At 45.0% G+C, this 4,676-nt stretch overlaps 1 non-coding gene across 1 annotated transcript; it reads left to right on the top strand.

Annotated features, from left to right (window-relative positions):
• Nucleotides 1-832: 832 nt before the first annotated feature.
• LOC119000387 (small nucleolar RNA U109) lies at nucleotides 833-967 on the top strand. The gene has a single exon (XR_005069316.1). It is a non-coding gene; the product is annotated as a small nucleolar RNA U109 (small nucleolar RNA).
• The last annotated feature ends 3,709 nt before the right edge of the window (nucleotides 968-4,676 follow it).

Below are 4,676 nucleotides of genomic sequence, written 5' to 3'. Positions count from 1 at the left end.
TTGTTCTCACCAGTGGTCGGCAGTCCCTGGTTGGAGCATATCGGAGGCTGGCACACCCCTAAGTTGGCTTCACTATTCTGTTGCCTGGGAGGAAATGAAGGAGGTTTGTTGTGTGTTTGAGTTTTGATGCTACCAAAATGTTTTGTCAAACTGGTGCATAACATAGACACAAAATACATGTATTTAAACACATTTTAAAATTCTTAATCATTTTTTAACTTTTTTAAAGTAATTATAAATTCACACAAAGTTGCAAAAAACAACTGGGAAGCGCCGTAAACCCTTTCTCCAGCTCCTCCCCAGGGCAGCATCTTGCACCACACGATCGCCACCTGGAGACAGGCTGCCCCTGGAGCGGCCCCCAGAGCTCAGTCACTGCTCACCAGTGTTACAAGCGCTCGTGTGCGCACACATGTGTGTGTAGTTCTATGCAGTTCTATCACCTGTACAGCTTCACGTCGTCACCACTGTAACTCTGGTAACCAGGAGTCTATCTTCATCTATTCAATTTTACTTCAGGAATGTTAAATAAAAGTAATCACATAATATATGACCCCTTGAGACTGACTGAGATTATATTTTTAAAATAAACTTGCCTAAAACTTTTTTTAGATAAAAGGGTTTTTTTTTGGTTTTTTAACTTAGCAGTGAGACTTGACTAGAAATTTCAAAAATGCACAGGTTTAAATTATTCTTAAGCTTTCACGTTTCCCTTCAAGTTAGGCAATAATTTACTTATTTATTCCTTCATCCACAAATTTATCCTGTTCTTGCTACATTCTGTGCACCTTTCTAAACACTGCACAAGACAGATGAAACATCCCTCTTTTCCTTGCACATGGAAATGTGTCTGCCCCTCGTTCCTTTGGGAGTGGGAACACGTCCACAACACGCCACTTTAAATAGGGGGCTCTAGGGGCTGCCAACCTTACAGTAGACGTTGAGTGATAGTATTTCTCCCACTTAAAAAAATTCCTATTTTCCTAGAGCTAACCCAACAGTGGCGAAAGGCAGACCCTCGACATTAAATCGTGTAAATAATCAAATTGTTTAACATATTGGAAAGAGATCAACACTCTGGAAATGAAAAGGGAACGGAGGAAACCAGTGATCAGAGGAAGTGCAGGAAAGGGAACCCAGTCTGCAGTATTACACAGGGAGTCGGGGATAAGATACTCCAAATTTTTCTAAATAAATTACTTAATAGCACAAAATTAGATGTAGTGCATTTTTCCTTTTGCCACAAAATGAGATTATCAATGAGGACTATTTAACAGAAATGTTCAGTTCTGAGTAGAATGGCAGAGACAGCATTTTGTTCTACAATGTAACTGTTCACTGCCCCACACGATTGATGTTGCTAGGCTTCCACTATTCATATTCAGGTGGAAGAAAATTGTTTCAGCTAGGGCCAGGAAAATAGACATAGAGCACGTCCTAGCTTCTTGTTTGTCTAATTATAAACCCAATTAACGCTCTGGGTAGAGATTTATAATATCTGGCCATAGTTTTGCTAGTAGCTGCCTAGATTTCCACAGCTCCTGCCAAACGCCCAAAGTGCGGCTCACGCCCATCTGTGCCTCTTGCCTCTGGTGGCGGCAGCTGCGGCGGCGACTAGTCATCACAGTCCGCAGAAGGAGCAGCATTGGCTGCCTCGACCGGCTCTGCAGGCCATGAGCAGGCGCTAAAACTGGGGCAGCAACACCAGGATGCCAATCAGAAAGGCAAAGGCCCCTTAGAAGCCTACTTTACTGATGTAGTCAGGCCAAGCAGGAGGCAGCCCCTGATAATGAGAAAGGCACCAATGCGAAACTGCAGGGTGGCGCAGGCAATAAATGGCCTCAGGAGGGATCTTATTAGGGCTTTTCGTAAACTTCAGTAAGTGAGATCTTGCCACACCTGGGCATCTTTTGGATTGAAAGCTATATCTTCAGCAGGTAAAGTTTCTTTCTGACGGTTAATGTGCACACCGTCAGTGCTGGGGAGCAGAAACCTTTCATGTTGCTACTGGCGGCCCCAGCAGTCACATCAGTGCCAGTGGGCACTGCACCTCACAAAGTGGGTGGGGACTCGCCCGTGGCCACACAGTGGACAGATGTGTCAAGGTCCACGCGCCCAACCAAGTGGCTCTAGTGTGGAGTGTTTTTTCAGCATCTCTTGTTTACCTGTCCCCCAGCCCCAGATTCACTTCTTCTGGGAGACCACCTCATCTTTGATGGAATCCCTCTTTTATCATGCAGAGCTACAGGTATTTAGTTTGATGGTATATTGATTCTCTTTGTTATATTCTTAGCCCATTTCTAGTAAACTACCAGATTTATCATGAAAACTTTTAGATTGAATAGATCAGACTTCACTCAATTTCTCAGGATTTCCATTTTCTCTAAAATTTCGTAACCACGTCTCATCCTTCCCTATCTCCTCTTCCATTGTTCTAACATGCAGCACACTCGGCCCATCTGATCAGCCGCAAATGGCCGAGCGAGAGGAGAGGAGATGCGGTGTTGGCAACAAACCCGAGTGAAATCCTGGCTCTGCTCCTTATGAACCGAGTGAGACTGACCGTCGTGCGTGTCTAGGACCCCACTTCCTGCTGCACAGTGCGCAGCGTGATGTGCGCTGTGTGGGGTTACTGCGAATACTTGCTGAATGAAAGTCACGAACTGCCTGCTTATAGCGGGTGNGGGCAGCAACACCAGGATGCCAATCAGAAAGGCAAAGGCCCCTTAGAAGCCTACTTTACTGATGTAGTCAGGCCAAGCAGGAGGCAGCCCCTGATAATGAGAAAGGCACCAATGCGAAACTGCAGGGTGGCGCAGGCAATAAATGGCCTCAGGAGGGATCTTATTAGGGCTTTTCGTAAACTTCAGTAAGTGAGATCTTGCCACACCTGGGCATCTTTTGGATTGAAAGCTATATCTTCAGCAGGTAAAGTTTCTTTCTGACGGTTAATGTGCACACCGTCAGTGCTGGGGAGCAGAAACCTTTCATGTTGCTACTGGCGGCCCCAGCAGTCACATCAGTGCCAGTGGGCACTGCAACTCACAAAGTGGGTGGGGACTCGCCCGTGGCCACACAGTGGACAGATGTGTCAAGGTCCACGTGCCCAACCAAGTGGCTCTGGGACCTGCGCAGGGGGGTTTCTTCAGCATCTCTCGTTCACCTGTCCCCCAGCCCCAGATTCACTCCTTCTGGGAGACCACCGGGTTTTTGATGGAATCCCTCTTTTATCATGCAGAGCTACAGGTGTTTAGTTTGATGGTGTATTGATTCTCTTTGTTATATTCTTAGCCCATTTCTAGTAAACTCCCAGATTTATCATGAAAACTTTTAGATTGAATAGATCAGACTTCACTCAATTTCTCAGGATTTCCATTTTCTCTAAAATTTCGTAATCACATCTCATCCTTCCCTATCTCCTCTTCCATTGTTCTAACATGCAGCACACTCGGCCCATCTGATCAGCCGCAAATGGCCGAGCGAGAGGAGAGGAGGTGCGGTGTTGTCACCAAACCTGAGTGAAATTCTGGCTCTGCTCCTTATGAACCGAGTGAGACTGACCGTCGTGCGTGTCTAGGACCCCACTTCCTGCTGCACAGTGCGCAGCGTGATGTGTGCTGTGTGGGGTTACTGCGAATACTTGCTGAATGAAGGTCACGAACTGCCTGCTTATAGCGGGTGCCCTCCGTGAAACTTGATGGCATTTCATTCCTATTTGGACTCCCTTTATAGGTAACGACTTTCCTATACTGCCTGAATTGGCTGCCTTGTGTGCTCTTTGGAGTAGAAGGATTTAATCAGAAGCAGCGTGGGCTCTGCCAGGCCATTGCAGAGAAGGTTCCCACTTCCCCAGAGGCTGAGCTGCAGCCCTCTGTGCTCTCTGAGCTCCCACCAGGGCTTGGGCCTGAGCTGCAGTCTCTGTTCCAAGGCTCTTTACCAAACAAATGTGTGATTGGCCCCTGCCTGTGCGCTCTCACCACTTCTTACTAATCTGTGCCTTTTTAGGAGATTATAATTCACCCTAGAATTTGTCATCGACTATATTCATCATGCCATGTAATTCAATTTAACCTCATTTCGAATGTACATGTTAAGTTTGACCAGCGAGTTCTATGTTTAAAACGTATTCTGTTTTGGTACCACCTCAGTAACTAAACTAGAATATAAACTTCTCTATGGAAGTATAACTGTATTTCTTCAAAATGTTGTTAACCACAGAGAGCCCACTTGTTGCTTTTTGCAACTCAGTGTTTGTTGGTTAAATTTACTATAAAATGCAGATATGTAGCAAGTTAAGATAATTCTCCTATTAAATTTAAAGTATAATGTTACTTTTATTTTACAGTATTTTAAAATGTCCAATCTCTTTCCCCTAACAGCTCTGAAATATGAAGTTGGATTTGTATATTTGACCCCAAGCTCACACAGCTAGTTAATATCAAAGCTTGGAATGAGTTACACTCGGAGAATCTCCCACCTATTCAGAGCCTGAGGCAAGACATTTGTAATGGAGTTGGACTTTGTGCTTCAACTTAGTGTGTTATACAGATATGATCACTCTTGATATGAACTAGATGACACAAATCATATCCCCGAGCTTTCAGTTAGGGAGTGTTGAGACCAGACCTTCACGTTATGAAAGAGAAGAGCAACCAGGAGAGATCTGTTTGAGGAAG

Source organism: Sturnira hondurensis, unplaced genomic scaffold, assembly GCF_014824575.4.
Source record: "Sturnira hondurensis isolate 20B ecotype Veracruz unplaced genomic scaffold, ASM1482457v3 Scaffold0015596, whole genome shotgun sequence".
In the NCBI taxonomy this organism is placed as follows: Eukaryota; Metazoa; Chordata; class Mammalia; order Chiroptera; family Phyllostomidae; genus Sturnira; species Sturnira hondurensis.
This window is presented reverse-complemented; position numbering and strand designations above follow the sequence as displayed.